Source organism: Ranitomeya variabilis, chromosome 1, assembly GCF_051348905.1.
Source record: "Ranitomeya variabilis isolate aRanVar5 chromosome 1, aRanVar5.hap1, whole genome shotgun sequence".
NCBI lineage: Eukaryota > Metazoa > Chordata > Amphibia > Anura > Dendrobatidae > Ranitomeya > Ranitomeya variabilis.
The window spans coordinates 144,726,596-144,744,930 of record NC_135232.1 but is presented as its reverse complement, the minus strand read 5'-3'; the positions used below and the strand labels follow the sequence as shown (position 1 = coordinate 144,744,930).

Here is an 18,335-nt window from a genome sequence, read left to right as displayed (position 1 = left end):
TGTAATGCTCATTCCCTGACTGAGAGGAGCAAGACTGGGATTGTGGCCCCAATGTGCCACAAACCAGACTACTCTGGAAGGGGCATGACTAAGCAGCTACCTTGATGTTCACTGGAGCGTCTGTGTCATGATTCTCAATGGCTAGAGAACATAGCCCAGCATATATAAGAACTAGCTCTTGGAAGATGGAATCTAAACTGACCATGAACTAAACCTGCCGCACAATTAACAGTGGCCGGGTAGCGTGCCTACGTTTTATCCCTAGACGCCCAGCGCCAGCCGGAGGACTAACTAATCCTAGCAGAGGAAAATACAGTCCTGGCTCACCTCTAGAGAAATTTCCCCAAAAGGCAGACAGAGGCCCCCACATATATTGGCGGTGATTTTAGATGAAATGACAAACGTAGTATGAAAATAGGTTTAGCAAAATCGAGGTCCGCTTACTAGATAGCAGGAAGACAGAAAGGGCACTTTCATGGTCAGCTGAAAACCCTATCAAAACACCATCCAGAAATTACTTTAAGACTCTAGTATTAACTCATAACACCAGAGTGGCAATTTCAGATCACAAGAGCTTTCCAGACACAGTAACGAAACAGCAGCTGTGAACTGGAACAAAATGCAAAAACAAACAAGGACGAAAGTCCAACTTAGCTGGGAGTTGTCTAGTAGCAGGAACATGCAAAGAAAGGCTTCTGATTACATTGATGACCGGCATGAAACTGACAGAGGAGCAAGGTTATATAGAGACTCCCACATCCTGATGGGAACAGGTGAACAGAGAGGATGATGAACACAAGTTCAATTCCACCAGTGGCCACCGGGGGAGCCCAGAATCCAATTTCACAACACGTCTGATGGTGAGGTCATGCTTGTGCGGCAGGTAACTGCAAGGTACCACTCCAGGGCAGTGTCTGGCTGTAGCAGCTGATCCCACTGAGGGACGAAACACTAGTGACAGGTGCAAGCAAGTACAGACGAGCTTGACTGGTACTCTGGTGGGCACGGCTGGCACTCTGGCGAGCACACCTGGCACTCTGGCAGGCGGGCACGGCTGGCACTCTGGCAGACAGGCGGACACGGAGCCCACTGAAGGAATCGGGATCTTAACGGGTAGGGCAGGAACACAGGCAGGTACGAGTAGGGAACTGTTAGGAACTAGTTCAGACTGGAGGGACAGGAACTGTAAGGAACCAGTTCAGATTAGGCCCCTTTCACACATCAGCTTTTTGCCGTCAGTCACAATCGGTTGGCTCGACGGATCAGTGAAAAACTGATGTGATGGATCCATTTATTGGACGGACCTGACTAGCGGATCTGGCTAATTGGATCAGAGCATGCTCAGTTAAAAAAAACGGAATCCGTCGCCGGATTCCATCATTTGACAGATCCGGCACCATAGGCTTCCATTCTAGCAAACGACGGATGGCGATAGATCCGTCGCTGTCCTTTTTTGCGACGTACACAAAAAATGTTTCTTTGTCCGTTGTCTCCGGCCGCCGGACAAACAATTTTCGACGGATCAGGTGAACGACGGATGAAACGTGAGGCCATCCGTCGCTAATACAAGACACTGGATCCGTTTTTTTCATAATTCAACGGATTGCGACTGATGGCAAAAAACTGATGTGTGAAAGGGGCCTTAGAAGGACAAGGACACACAGGGCACGGAACGGGAGCAGAGCAAAGCCAAAGAATGCGGAGAGAAGGGCAGAGCCACAGGAGGTGAGATGGGTGTAGAGCAGAACCGCAGAATGCGGCGAGCAGAGGGGAACCGCAGGTTGCGGTGAACAGAGCCGAACCGCAAGGTTCGGAGCAAAGAGCAGAGCCACAGGTTGCAGAGCAAAGAGCAGAGCCGCAGGTTGTGAAGCAAAGCGCAACGCCGCAGGTTGCGGAGCAAAGAGCAAAGGGAGTGAACACAAGGAAACACACAGAGGGATAGGGAACGCTATAGACAGGGGTACAAACGGACACAGGTATAAGACTCAGTTCAGACAGGATCTGGTACAGGTACAGGTAAAGGACCAAGGATTCATGCCAGGGAATGCAGCCTCCTGGAAGGCAGAAACGAGGGACACAGAACACAGGCACCGGGGCAAGGGTACGAAGCCCCCTGGGTGGCAAAGAGAAATAGCAGGACGGGACCTGGCAACTCGGTAGCCAAAGACAGACTGGCAGAGTTTGTTGCTCAGGCATCCCCCTAGGGGTGGGAATGCCTTTAGTACCTGATGTCTCCTGGCAATTGGCAGAGGACACCTTAGGAAGGTGCACACAGTCTCTATAAGAAACAGGAAGTGCCGGGGCCGCGCCCTAAGCATACTGACATGAAGTATGCAGCAAGCAAGGATATGATGCCCAGAACATGGACATGGAACATAGAGCCGGCAGAGGACAGAACTCACAGCATGGCCCGGAGTGGTGAGTAGGAGGGGAGATGGGAAGCCATGCAGTGAAGCCGGCAGGGATGTTAAAGTAGGTTTGTATTGCTGCAGCAAGTATGGCCTTGAAAGTAGTGAGGGACTGTTTGAATGCGATGAAGTCCTCATTGGAGTGGGATCTTTTCCATCTCCGCTCAGCAACCCTGGAAGCCCGTCTCAATTCTTTGGTCAGACTGGTATGCCAGGGCTGTCTGTTGATTTTTGCGAGCTTTGGTATGTGTGAGAGGGGCAACCGATTCCAGAGCTGCAGCTACTGTGGTGTTATATATGCAAGTTTGTGGAGTGGGGTTGGGATTGTGGACCTGGAGAGGAGAGGGAAGAGAATAAAGAATAAAAGAATACAATCATTACATTTTATTGATCATATATTTAAAAGACATGCAGTATATCACAAAAGGAAAGGGCATATGCATGCCAAGTGAAAGAGAAGCAGTGTTGATAAGTCAAAGGTCAAATAGGGTAATGGTGCCACATTGGAACCTAGTGTGGATCAGCTAATCGTCATGTAGTTACAAACAAACATTTCAAGGATTTGTCACCAGTGTAATGTATGAACAGATCACTCAGGCCACAAATGCGGCGCTAGTACAGACTTCATGCTTACCCGTGATGTAAACTGCCAGGTCACAAACACCACCACAAAAAACGCCCGACGCGTGTTTCGCACCCCGTGCTTTCTGAAGGGGAGTGTCAAAGCACGTGGGCGAAACACGCGTCGGGACATTTTTTGCTGTGGTGTTTGACAGTTTGCATGGGTAAGCATGGAGTCTGTACTAGTGCCGCCTTTGTGGCCTGTATGATCTGTTCATACATTACACTGGTGACAAATCCTTCAAATGTATGTTTGTAACTACATGATGATTAGTTGATCCATACTAGGTTCTTATGCAGCACCATTACCCTATATGACCTTCTTTGACTTATCACCACTGCTTCTCTTTCACTTGGCATATCCTCGTTATTCTAAAATACTATTATTAATAGGTAGATTTATACCCTGGCAGGTATCTCTTCTGACAAAAATGCATAGTTTGATGTAGAAAACCCCTATAAATCCCTCTAATAGGGTTGTAACAAAAAATGCTGCCCCAATAATCAGATAATTTTAATGGGCCCTGTTTTTGAAAGCTGCACACTAACACTGGAGCCTCCGGGCCAAGTCCATCAGAATGGAAACCAGTATTTCTTGGGGCTTGTGCACATGACTGATTTTCTCAGACAAGTGCTATCTGTGGTTTTTATGGGTAGCACTTGTACCTATGATATTCTATGGGGCTGTGTACATGTTCGATTTTATTTTTGTATCTTTTGGACTGAGTGGAAATAATCAGAGACATGTCCAATCTTGATCTGAGTGTTGAATCAAAATTGGCAATGAAAGTAATGACAATATGGAGAAACATTTTTTCTTTTTTCTTTCCACATCCAAGAAAAATGGATGTCAAAGTCTGATCTGAATAATCAGACCATTTTTGTCAGATGAGGAGAAAACGATCTTGTGCCACTACCCTTAGGCCACCATGAGCTTTTGTTGAATTTTTTGACACAGCAGAATTTATGCACCTATTACTTAAATTGCTGTTTTTCATTGTGTTTTTGTGTTCGTTTTTTTTTAACATGCGTTTTTGAGGCTGCTCTTTTGTCTGTTTTTGGTGTGTCATGTTTTAAATAAAGCTGCTCTGTTTTTGATACGTTCTGGTATTTTGATTTGACTATGCTTTTTCTTATGCGTTTCCGCCTTATGTACATTTTTACCTGTGAATTTTACCTGTGGAAGTCAAGGGGAAAATCCACACAGGAAACTCTGCATATCCGCAAGAGAAATGACATGTTGCAGATTTGAAACACGCACCGCAGGTCAGTTTATTCTGAGTACATAAAAAGCACGGTGGAAATGAAATTTCTATAACAAGTCTGTTTGTTATGTTCGTATGCGGTTTTAAGGACTACAAATGCAGGCATACACACACCCATTGTATTCAATGGTGGTGCACACAAACAAGTCCTTTGTTTCATGCAGCATGGACAAAATGCGTGCTACACATGTGCACATAGATGACATTCGTGTTTCATCAGTGTGACACGTAACGGCACCAGGGAAAAGCAGTAGAATTTGCACTGTTTCCAGGTAATGGCAGTAGGAGACCAGGCGACGCTGATGGCAGTTGGAGGCAGCATCCGCTGTCTGTGTAGCATGTATTAAATAAATAATTGAATTAAAAACCGGCATGGGGTCACCCTTAGTTTTTATAACCAGCTGAGGGAAAGTCGACAGCTGGGAACTGATAGTAATATTCTGGGAAGGGACCAATAGCCAGAAAGGATTCCAGGCTATTCATATAAGCTCCGGTGTTCTGTGCCTAGAGAGGATGTGTGATGTCCCATTTTTTTGGTCAGCTGATTGCTGAGACCTATGATTGACTGCAATAATTAAGTAACTGAAATAGCACGTTATCAGAGGCAAATGCAATTATGCGCCAGTGAAGTCACCTGATCACTGCAACCAATCACAAGCCTCAGCAGTAAGGATACATTATATCAAAATACCCTAAAAATCCTAATGGCATAGATATGCTATAGCAAAAGGGAAGAAGGTACAAATTCTTATTTTTTTATAGCAGACACCCAGCATCGAACTGGAGCACCTTGAGCCCACCAGAGAAAATCATTCTTGGGGCCCACTAAGTAGCTACATAGAAATAGATACAAGACCACCAATTGTGCAGTTTATCCCCTTAGTGACGGAGCCAAATTTTTGAAATCTGTCTAGTGTCACTTTATGTGGTAATAACTCTGGAATGCTTCAACAAATCCCAGTGATTTTTAGATTGTTTTTTCATGACATATTATACTTTATGATAATGGTAAATTTAGGTCAATATGTTTTGTGTTTATTTATAAAAAATATCAAACATTTGAGAAAAATGTTAAAAAATTAGCAATTTTCAAAATTTTAATGATTATCCCTTTAATCCAGATGGTCATACCACAGCAAACCATTAATAAATAACATTTCCCACATGTCGGCTTTACCTCAGCACCATTTGTAAAATGTTATTTTATTTTGTTAGCATTTTAGGAGGTTTAAAAATGTAGCACCAATTTTTCATTTTTTCAAGGAAATTGACAAAAAAAATTTTTTTTAGGGACTTATCCATGTTTGAAGTGACTTTAGGGGTCTCATATATTGGGAAACCCCAAAACATGATACCATTTTAAAAACAGCACCCCCTGACATATTGAAAACTACTGTCAGGTAGTTTATTAACCCTTCAGGTGCTTTACAGGAATTAATGCAAAGTGGTATGACAGAAATGAAAATGTGTATTTTTATCACCTAAATGCCTCTAACTTCTGAACAGATTACTAGAGCTGTCAGACTGTAAGGCCGCTATTTGGTCGTGAATTGCCATGGCAAACATCAGGACCACACAATCATGATCTAAGGGCACCAATTTGGATAAAGAGGAAGCCCTCACACTCTGTTAACCATTTATAATGATGTTGTCACTATTGACAGCAGCATCTAAGGGGTTAAATAGATTTGGACGGTGCAAACACTGATCATGGCTGATACAGCAAGTTGTCAGCTATAGTGCACAGCTGACATCTGCGGGATTGTCACCTGTATGGGGAGGCTATTCTCTTATATCTCAGGTCAGTTAAAAGATGTATTGGCTGTCATTAAGGGGATAAGCGCTAATATCAGGGTATAATATAAGGTAGTTCACATCTTAATTATGTAGCAAGGGTTGGGGTAGCCCCCTCGCAGAATATAATTTAGCCCCCTCGCAGAATATAATTTAGCCCCCTCGCAGAATATAATTTAGCCCCCTCATAAAATATAACGCAGTCCCCTCTCATAGAATATAATGAAGCACCCCACAAAATATAATGCAAACCCCTCAGGCAGTCCCCACCATAGAATATAATGTAGCACCCTCATATAGTATAATGCAGCCACCACAGAACATAATGTAGTCAACTGAGAGAATGCAGCCCCACCACAGAATATAATGCAGCCCCCCCATAGAGTATATTGTAGCCCCCTCACATAGTATGATGTAGCCCCCAAAATATAATGTAGTCCCCTGAGAATAATGCAGTCCCCTCACAGAATATAATGTAGCCCCTCTCCACCCCCATCATTGTCCTCATCACCACCTCCATCATTCTCCCCACCACCTCCATCACTGCCCATTCCACCACCTGCATCATTGCCTCCTCCCTCACCATCATTGTCCATTTCATCACCTCCATCATTGCCTCCCCCACCACCATCATTGCCCATCACCTCCATTGCCTCCCCCACCACAATCATTGCCCATCACCTCCATCATTGCCTCCCCCCACCACCAGCATTGCCCATTTCATCACCTCTATCACTGCCTCCCACCACCATCATTGCCCATCACCTCCATCATTGCCTCCCCCACCACCATCATTGCCCATCACCTCCATCATTGCCTCCCCCCACCACCATCATTGCCCATTTCATCACCTCCATCACTGCCTCCCACCACCATCATTGCCCATCACCTCCATCATTGCCTCCCACCACCACCGTTGCCCATTTCATCACCTCCATCATTGCCTCCCACAACCACCATTGCCCATCACCTCCATCATTGCCTCCCCCCACCACCATCATTGCCCATCACCTCCATCATTCCCTCCCCACCATCATTGCCTATCACCTCCATCATTGCCTCCCATACCATCATTACCTATCACCTCCATCATTGCCTCCCCCACCATCATTGCCTCTTCTCACCCTCATTGCCCATCACCTCCATCATTCCCTCCCTCACCATAATTGCCACTCACCTCCATCATTGTCTCCCCCACCATCACTGCCCATCACTTCCATCATTGCCTCCCCTCACCTCCATCATTGCCTCACCACCACCACCATCATTGCCCATCACCTCCATCATTGTCTTCCCCCCCACCATCATTGCCCATCACCTCCATCATTGTCTCCCCCCACCACCATCATTGCCCATCACCTCCATCATTGCCTCCCCCACCAATATCATTGTCCTTCACCACACACACACAGCTCACCGCAGCTCATCTCACACACACACACACACACTCTCTCACACACACACACTTTCACTCACTCACACACACTCTCACTCACTCACACACTCTCACTCACTCACACATACACACACACACACACTCACATACACACACACACTCTCACTCACTCTCACACACACACACACACGCAGACACACCGCACAGCTCACCTCACCGCAGCAGCAGCTCATTCCAGCAGCCTCTTCCTTGCTGGATTCCTGGAAGCTTTCTGACTGAGACAGCAGCATGCTGGATGATGTCATCCAGCTGGGCTGTCTCAGACAGGAAGCAGGACGCCGGGAGGAGAGCTGCTCTGTGAGTCTGTGTGCCTGCGTGTGTATGTGTGCGGTGCGGTGCTGTGTGGGTGTGCGGTACTTTGTGAGTGTGTGTGTGTGGGCGGTTTTACATGCGGGCAGTGTTAGCTGCACCCTGCGGCTAACGCTGCCCGCTATTAAAGAGAAATGGTATTCACGCCTCTCCACGCCCATAGGGGCGTGGGGAAGCGTGAATATTCATTTGGATTTAGCAGCAGGGACTGGAGCCTGTCTCCAGCTGCTGCTACTGGCACAGGGCTTGCCCCCTTGACTCAGGGGCCCTATAGCCATGGAGCAGTGGGGGCCCTAGGCAGCTGCTGGCCAGTATGCCAGCAGGTGTCAGTGCCTGGTGCCAGTCCGAGCCTGCAGACATCTATATTGTTTATTTCTTGACTATTAGAAATGAGCAAATCATTTTAAATGAGAATTGAATTTGTGTTGAACTTTTAGGAATTTGCTGAATCTGTAGAATTTGAATAATTTGCGATACGCTTTTCACGAATTGCCTAAAATAGCCATCGCCATTTTACTCATTGCAGAAGATTTTATTAGCCAAAGAGAGCTCACGTGACCTGGACTGAGCTGTGTGTGCTTCCCCATAATGCCTTTCAGCTATCAAGTGAGATGGTACAGCATAGCCAATCAGGAGGGACTATCATTGCTTGTATAAAAGCAGATGCAGGAAATGCAGCAGTCATTTTGTGGTGAATCTGGATTGTGAGAAGACGTCACATCTCATAGCATAGCCATAAAGAAAGATAAAGGTATAAAACACTGAACAAACTCTATAGACAGTACATAGCCAAGTATGTAGTCACTTTGGTGACATTACTAAGATCATGTTTGTGTTAAAGAGTTTGAAATTAGTTGGACACAGGAGACCGTGTCATATGCATCTTTTTAGGACAATTGTAGACTTTGTAGTACTTTCAATTCACCACAAATCGGTTTGCCACAAGCTGCATGTTTTTAATAATTCAGTAAAGCTGGTCGAATTCGAATTTCAAGCAATTCTTCTCTATTACCTATATTTCTACTGCAACAGTTCTGTTTATTTATATATATATATATATATATATATATATATATATATATATATATATATCTATATATATATATATATACCATAAAAATAACCATGCTCTGCAGAATAAGGCTGAATTCAGGTATAATATGTTCCATAATGTACCCTAGAAAAGAAAGCCTGACAGCTGAAGTTGATTTAAATGGACTCTAACTTCTGCTTCGCAGACTTGGGCTGGAGTTTATTTGACATTTTTATAGAATATCCTTTGATGTTACAGGTGATTGAAAGGTTTTAAAAACTGAATCTTATGTTCTGTGTAGATTGACTAAGATGCTGTATTCCTGTAGAACAGCCAAGCCAAAATCACTCCAACAGGGATTTTGTAAGACTTTGTGAATGTTTGCAGCTCAGGGCTGTTCCAATCATTCATTACTTTCTGAGATCCAAACCGAAAATGTACGGTAATAGTTTATTTGACATCATCAGTATGAGATGTTAACTTGCTAGTTTGATATTTCCCATTCAGCCATCTCCCCTGTAGAAATATAAGCCGCTCAGTAGAGCCAAGGGTGAAATAAGAAATCATGATGTAGCAATATTATATAGTACATATCTGGAGAGAAACCAATGCTGTGTCTATTACAGAAATGCAAAAAACAATGACAGCTATTCAAGCCTTGTACTAACATTTTCCAAAGTGCTTGGTATATTTTGGAAAACTCTGACCCCAACATTTTTCCTTCACTCCGCACCCCATAAGTTATAAATGTCCTACCAGGATTTCTAGCACACAACGCCTAACTGATTGGCCCTTCAGCTCACCCCAGAGCATTATGAGCTATATACACAGCTGCCACTAGGAACAGCTTGCTGCTTAGAGATGTATACAGCGCTTATTAAAACAAAATCATCCAATACCTTCACATAGCGGTGGCTACAAAACAGTGTTTTGGGTTTTTTGGCTCTTTATTTATTTTTTTTTTACCAAAAAAAGATGTTCTGCCCCTTTTAACATTATCTCCTGAAATCCGAATATAGTTTTAGACCTATTTACATTTATAGCGGATGTGTCACTAGAACGGCGATAGGTAAATCCTGTAAGGTGGGTGGTTTAGCAGGCATGTGCTTCATCAATATTTAGTTTCATCTTCTTTTTCCTGCCCCCAGCGCTATGATTGACAGTCAAAAGTTTCCTGAAGTCAGGGAAAATCTACTGCTGAAGTCATGCTGATTGACAGCCACCTCTCCTTAGTTATACAGCAGGGGGTCGGCTGTCAATCAGCATCACATCTACAATTACGCCTGTCAACAGCAGAGTGGAAGATAACCAGATGCTCTGTCGAAGTGACATCACTATAAGCTACAAGAGGGGCCCGTGACCACTTTGAGCTAGCAGAAATCGGCGCTAGGCATAATAATTTTTATTTATATATCGCCAACATATTCCGCAGCACTTTACAATTAGGCGGGGACATTTACAGACAATAAATTCAATACAAGTTAAGACAATTTAAACAGTGACATTAGGAGTGACGTCCCTGCTGGAATGGGTAGCCAGTGTAATGACTGGCACAAGATGGAGGCATCGGTGAAGCGGCTATACAGAAATATGACCCTGGCTGCCACATTCATGATAGATTGGAGAGGAGAAAGTTTGGTAAGAGGGAGACCGATCAGAAGAGAGTTGCAGTAGTCCAGACGGTAATGAATAAGAGCGACAGTAAGAGTCTTAGTAGTTTCAAAGGTGGGAAAAGGTCGGATTTTGGAGATGTTTTTAAGATGCAGGTGCCAAGGGCGAGTGAGTGATCGGATATAGGGAGTAAAAGAAAGTTCGGTGTCGAATGTGACCCAAGACAGCGGGCATGCTGCTTAGGAGTTATGGTTGAACCCTCCAGGGTAATTTTGATGTTGGGTATAGTGAGCTTAGTAGAAGGGAGAAACACAAGAAGTTCCGTTTTGGAGAGATTTAGTTTCAGATAGAGGGAGGACATGATGTTAGAGACAGCAGACAGACAATCCTTGGTATTTTGAATTAGGGTAGGTGTGATGTCAGGGGAAGAAGTGTATAATTGGGTGTCATCAGCATAGAGATGGTACTGGAACCCAAATCTGCTGATTGTCCAATAAGGGCAGTGTATAGAGAGAAGAGGAGAGGGCCTAGGACTGAGCCCTGTGGAACCCTGATAGTAAGGGGACGAGGAGAGGAAAAGGAACCAGAAAAAGATACAGTGAAGGAGCGGTCAGAGAGGTAGGAGGAGAACCAGGAGAGGGCTGTGTCCTTGAGGCCTATAGAGCGGAGCATAGAGAGGAGGAGCTGATGATCCGCAGTGTCGAATGCTGCGGAGAGATCCAGGAGAATCAGCAGGGAACAATGACCTTTGGATTTAGCTGTTATTAGACCATTAGAGACTTTACTGAGGGCAGTTTCAGTGGAGTGTAAAGCGCGGAAACCAGAGTGTAAAGGGTTGAGAAGAGAGTTATCCGAGAGATAGCGGAATAGATGGGAGTGGACCAAGCGTTCCAGGAGTTTAGAGATGAAGGAAAGATTAGAGACAAGTCTGTAGTTAGCAGTGCAGTTCTGGTCCAGGGATGGCTTTTTAAGTAAAGGGGTTATGATGGCATGTTTACATGAGGAGGGAAAGACACCTGAAGAAAGAGAGAGGTTAAATATTTTAGTCAGGTGAGTGGTGACCACTGGTGAGAGAGACTGCAGGAGATGTGAAGGAATAGGGTCACTATTGCAGGTGGTAGGCCGAGCAGAAGCGAGGAGCTTGGAAACTTCTTCTTCTGAAGCAGGCTCAAAGATGTCTAGTGAGCTTGAGGTGCGGCAGGGCAGGGGCTCCAAGCACTGAGGAGATTGGGCTGAGATATCCTGATGGATGTGGTTGATTTTTTTCTAGGAAATAAGTGGCCAGATCCTCACCGCTGAGGTTGGTGATGGGGGGCCTGTACTTTAGGTTTCAGGAGGGAGTTTAAAGGTTTCAAAATTTTGGGTTGTTGGATAGTGAGGTAATGAGTGTGGTGAAGTAGGATTGTTTGGCCAGATGAAGGGCAGAGTTATAGGTTTTGAGCATGAACTTATAGTGGATGAAGTCTTCTGCTAAGAGAGATTTTCTCCACTGCCGCTCTGCACACCTTGATCAACGCTGAAGAAAGCGTGTTTGCATAGTGTGCCAGGGCTGCCATTGTCGGTGTCGGGTCTTTCTGCGTGTAGAAGGTGCTGCTTCATTTAGGGCATTCTTCAGTGTATTATTGAAGTGTGACAATGCTAAGTCTGGACAGGAGAGGAGGAGATGGGGGCTAAAGATGTGTGGAGATTGTCCATAAGCTGCTGGGTATTAATGGTACGTGTATTCTGATAAGTGTGGTAGTTGGGGGTGTCCCGGGTGAGCAGACAATTCTTGACAGAGAAGGAAAGATGGTTGTCGTCCGAGAGCGGGAGAGGGGAGTTAGTAAAGTCGTGCAACGAGCCGGGATGGGAGAAAACCAGGTCCAGAGTATTCCCGTCCTCATGCGTAGGAGAATTAGTAAACTGTGAGGCCAAATGAAGAAGTTAGAGAAAGAAGATGAGAGGCAGATTGGGAGAGGGGATCATTGATGGGGATGTTAAAGTCTCCCATGATGAGGGCGGGTATGTCACAGGATAGGAAGTGAGTAAGCGAGGTGGCAAATTGGTCTAGAAACTGGCGGGAGGAGCCTGGAGGGCGATAAATGACCACCACTCACAAGGAGAAGGGCTTAAAGAGTCTGATGGAGTGGACTTCGAAGGAAGGAAATGTAAGTGAGGGAACCGGGTGGATGACCTGGAAAGCACATTGTGATGAAAGGAGCAAACCCTGTCCTCAGCTCTGGCGGTATGTGAAAATTTCAGCCCACCAAACAAGAGAGCAGCAGCGGCGGTGGTGTCTGAATGCTGGATCCAGGTTTCTGTAATAGCCAGAAGGTTAAGGGAATTAGAGAGGAAGAAATTGTGAATGTAAGTTAGTTTGTTACACACAGACCGTGCATTTCAGAGAGCACAGTGGAAAGCGATAGGAGAAGGCATGCACTGAATGTTAATAAGATTAGCAGGGTTTTTATATGCAGCTGGAGGAGAGTAATGTATGCTGGTGGAGGGAGGCCCAGAGTTGGGGGAGATGTCGCCTGCAACTAGTAAAAGGAGAAAAACACAGAAAGAGCAGGAGGTGGGATGATTTGTATGAGCGTTTTGAGTGCTGCATGGAGCTATTCGATGGTTTGGAGTGGGTAAGAAATGTCAGTAGAGCCTCAGAGTTATACATGGGAGAGGGGAGAAGGGAGGGGTGGATATGGAGAGAGTGCATAAAATGTGTTGAAGGGCGGGCGAGTTGTGAGAAAGCAGAAGTAAAAACAAATAAGAAGCAGATTGACATGATGAGGCATAACAGAGGATCCAGCAACTACCTGCTTTCAAGCTGTTAGGCACATAAGAAAAAAATTAAATATTACTGGGTAAACCCTTTAAGTATTATAATGTGCAATTACTTTATAAAGAAAAGTACACAGATGTCAAAATGCCACATATTACATTCAATTAGCTAAGGTACCATATAGGATCTTTGGGTTTCTATTATGATATATCTGTAATCTGTCTGGTGACATATTTGGAATTTGACTGCATCATACAATAAAAACTGCATCAGCAAATTTTCATTTATGCAAATTAATTTCACATAAGAATAAACTTACAAAGTGTCTGCTGTTTTACATTAAACATTGCAGTTTCTTTCTTTCTTGCATCTTAAGTATAAAATTATATAGAATCCAATCACTAAACAAAGTAACAGAATTAACCCCTTAACGACCGCCGATACGCTTTTTAACGGCGGCCGCTAAGGGTACTTAAACCACAGCGCCGTTAATTAACGGCGCTGTGGAAAAAGTGAATAGCGCCCCCCAGAATCGGATTTTCTCTGGGGTCTCTGTTGCCGAGGGTAGCCGAGACCCCAGAGAACATGATTCGGGGGGTTTTTACCGACCCCCGAGTTGCGATCGCCGGTAATTAACCGTTTACCGGCGGTCGCAACAAAAAAAAAAAAAATGCGATTTGCCATTTAATTTCTCTGTCCTCCGATGTGATCGCACATCGGAGGACAGAGAAATAGGGTCCCCGATGGCCCCTGATAGCCCCCCAATACTCACCTATCTCCCGCGGTGCTCCTCGTGGCTCCCGATGGGCGCCGCCATCTTTTTCCGGGGAAAAAATGGCGGGCGCATGCGCAGTGCGCCCGCCACCCGGCCCCCGGAAGATCTTTGGGGTCTCGGCTGCCGGGGGTAGCCGAGACCCCAAAGAACATGATCGGGGTCGGTTTTTACCGACCCCTGTTTTGCGATCACCGGTAATTAACTTTACCGGCGACCGCAAAAAAAAAAAAAAAGCGATCTGTAATTCTCTGTCCTCTGATGTGATCGCACATCAGAGGACAGAGAAATGGGATTCGGGGACCCTATCATACTTACCGGTGTCCCTGGGTCCTCCTGCGTCTCCTCCTGCCGGCCGGCTTCTTCCTCGGGAAAGAAAATGGCGGGCGCATGCGCAGTGCGCCCGCCATCTGCTGCCATCTGCCGGCCAGCAGGAGAGACGAGTTGGAGCTAAAATTAGGGTTAGGGTTAGGGTTGGGGCTAAATTTAGGGTTAGGGTTGGGGCTAAATTTAGGGTTAGGGCTAGGGTTAGGGCTAGGGTTAGGCTACTTTCACACTAGCGTTTTTTGGCTTCCGTCGCAATGCGCCGTTTTGGAGAAAAAACGCATCCTGCAAAAGTGCTTGCAGGATGTGTTTTTTCCCCATTGACTTGCATTAGCGACATATTGCGACGGAGTGCCACACGTCGCATCCGTCGTGCTTTGGCGGACCGTCGGCACAAAAAAAGCTACATGTAACGTTTTTTTGTGCGACGTGTCCGCCATTTCCGACCGCGCATGCGCGGCCGGAACGCCGCCTCCGCCTCCCCGCACCTCACAATGGGGCAGCGGATGCGTTGAAAAACAGCATCCGCTGCACCCGTTGTGCGGCGCTTACAACGCTAGCGTCGGTACATCGGCCCGACACACTGCGACGGGCCGAGTACGACGCTAGTGTGAAAGTAGCCTTAGGCTTCTTTCACACTTGCGTCGGTACGGTGCGGTCGCAATGCGTCGGCCCGACGTACCGACGCACATTGTGAAAATTGTGCACAACGTGGGCAGCGGATGCAGTTTTTCAACGCATCCGCTGCCCAGTCTATGTCCTGGGGAGGAGGGGGCAGAGTTACGGCCACGCATGCGTGGAAATGGCGGACGCGACGTACACAAAAAAGGTTACATTGAACTTTTTTTGTGACGACGGTCCGCCAAAACACAACGGATCCAGTGCACGATGGACGCAACGTGTGGCCATCCGTCGGCAATACAAGTCTATGGGCAAAAAAGGCATCCTGTGGGCACATTTGCTGGATCCGTTTTTTGTCCAAAACAACGGATTGCGACGGATGCCACACGACGCAAGTGTGACAGTAGCCTTAGGGTTAGGGTTGGGGCTAAAGTTAGGGCTAGGGTTAGGGTTAAATTTAGGGTTAGGGTTGGGGCTAAATTTAGGGTTAGGGCTAAAGTTAGGGTTAGGGCTAGGGTTGGGGCTAAAATTAGGGTTAGGGTTGGGGCTAAAGTTAGGGTTAGGGTTGGGGCTAAAGTTAGGGTTAGAGTTAGGGTTAGGGTTTGGATTAGGGTTGGTATTAGGGATACGTTTGGGATTAGGGTTACGTTTGGGATTAGGGTTAGGGTTGGGATTAGGGTTAAGGTTAGGGTTGGGATTAGGGTTAGGGGTGTATTGGGATTAGGGTTAGGTTTGAGGTTAGGGTTGAGATTAGGATTAGGGGTGTGTTGAATTTAGGGTTTTGATTAGGGTTATGGTTAGGGTTGAGATTAGGGCTGTTTTGGGGTTAGGGTTGTGATTATCGTTAGGGTTGTGATTAGGATTATGGATCGGGTTGAGATTAGGGTTAGGGGTGTGTTGGGGTTAGGGTTGGAGTTAGAATTGGGGGGTTTCCACTGTTTAAGTACATCAGGGGGTCTCCAAACACGACAGCCAATTTTGCGCTAAAAAAGTCAAATGGTGCTCCCTCCCTTCTGAGCTCTGCCATGCACCCAAACAGTGGTTTACCCCCACATATGGGGCATCAGCGTACTCGGGATAAATTGGACAACAACTTATGGGGTCCAATTTCTCCTGTTACCCTTGTGAAAATAAAAACTTGGGGGCTAAAAATCTTTTTTGTGGAAAAAAAAAATATTTTTTATTTTCACTACTCTGCATTATAAACTTCTGTGAAGCACTTGAGCATTCAAAGTTCTCACCACATATCTAGATAAGTTCCGTAGGGGGTCTAGTTTCCAAAATTTGGTCACTTGTGGGGGGTTTCTACTGTTTAGGTACATCAGGGGCTCTGCAAACGCAACATAACACCCACAGACAATTCTATCAAAGTCTGCATTCCAAAATGGCGCTCCTTCTCTTCCGAGCTCTGCCGTGTGCCCAAACAGTGGTTTACCCCCACATATGGGGTACCAGCATACTCAGAACAAATTGGAGAACAAATATTGGCGTCCAATTTCTCTTGTTACCCTTGTGAAAATAAAAACTTGGGGGCTAAAAAATCTTTTTTGTGGAAAAAAAAAATATTTTCTATTTTCACTACTCTGCATTATAAACTTCTGTGAAGCACTTGGGCATTCAAAGTTCTCACCACATATCTAGATAAGTTCCTTGGGGGGTCTAGTTTCCAAAATGAGGTCACTTGTGGGGGGTTTCTACTGTTTAGGTACATCAGTGGCTCTGCAAACGCAACATAACGCCCGCAGACCATTCTATCAAAGCCTGCATTCCAAAATGGCGCTCCTTCCCTTCCGAGCTCTGCCGTGCGCCCAAACAGTGGTTTACCCCCACATATGGGGTACCAGCATACTCAGGACAAATTGGACAACAACGTTTGGGGTCCAATTTCTCTTGTTACCCTTGTGAAAATGAAAATTTGGGGGCTAAAAAATCTTTTTTGTGGGAAAAAAAAATATTTTTTATTTTCACTACTCTGCATTATAAACTTCTGTGAAGCACATGGGCATTCAAAGTTCTCACGACATATCTAGATAAGTTCCTTGGGGGGTCTATTTTCCAAAATGGGGTCACTTGAGGGGGGTTTCTACTGTTTTGGCACATCAGGGGCTCTCCAAACGCGACATGGCGTCCGATCTCAATTCCAGTCAATTTTGCATTGAAAAGTCAAATGGCGCTCCTTTGCTTCCGAGCTCAGCCATGCGCCCAAACAGTGGTTTACCCCCACATATGGGGTGTCGGCGTACTCAGGACAAATTGTACAACAACTTCTGGGGTCCATTTTCTCCTGTTACCCTTGGTAAAATAAAAATTTGGAGGCAAAAAGATCATTTTTGTAGAAAAAATGCGATTTTTTTATTTTCACGGCTCTACGTTATAAACTTTTGTGAAGCACCTGGGGGTTTAAAGTGCTCACCACACATCTAGATAAGTTCCTTAAGGGGTCTAGTTTCCAAAATGGTGTCACTTGTGGGGGGTTTCCACTGTTTAGGCACATCAGGGGTTCTCCAAACGTGACATGGCGTCCGATCTCAATTCCAGCCAATTCTACATTGAAAAAGTAAAACGACACTCCTTCTCTTCCAAGCTCTGCGGTGCGCCCAAACAGTGGTTTACCCCCACATATGGGGTATCGACATACTCAGGAGAAATTGCACAACAACTTTTGTGGTCTAATTTCTCCTGTTACCCTTGTGAAAATAAGAATTTGTGGGAGAAAAGATCATTTTTGTGTAAACAAATGCGATTTTTTATTTTCACGGCTCTACGTTATAAACTTCTGTGAAGCACTTGGGGGTTCAAAGTGCTCACCACACATCTAGATAAGTTCCTTAAGGGGTCTAGTTTCCAAAATGGTGTCACTTGTGGGGGGTTTCCACTGTTTAGGCACATCAGGGGCTCTCCAAACGCGACATGGCGTCCGATCTCAATTCCAGCCAATTCTGCATTGAAAAAGTCAAACGGTGCTCCTTCACTTCCAAGCTCTGCGGTGCGCCCAAACAGTGGTTTACCTCCACATATGGGGTATCGGCGTACTCAGGAGAAATTGCACAACAAAATTTGTGGTTAAATTTCTGTTTTTACACTTGAGAAAATTTTAAAAAATGGTTCTGAAGTAAAATGTTTGCAAAAAAAAGTTAAATGTTCATTTTTTTCTTCCACATTGTTTCAGTTCCTGTGATGCACGTAAAGGGTTAATAAACTTCTTGAATTTTTCTCTCATATAGACCCCTCAAAATGACTTCAAAGGTGATGTGGTCCCTAAAAAAAAGATGGTGTTGTAAAAATGAGAAATTGCTGGTCAACTTTTAACCCTTATAACTCCCTAACAAAAAAAAAATTTTGTTTCCAAAATTGTGCTGATGT

General features: G+C 45.2%; 1 protein-coding gene across 1 annotated transcript in view; it reads left to right on the top strand.

Annotated features, from left to right (window-relative positions):
- LIX1 (limb and CNS expressed 1) overlaps positions 1-18,335 on the top strand; it is a 198,072-nt gene that overhangs the window by 37,922 nt on the left and 141,815 nt on the right. The window lies entirely within an intron of this gene.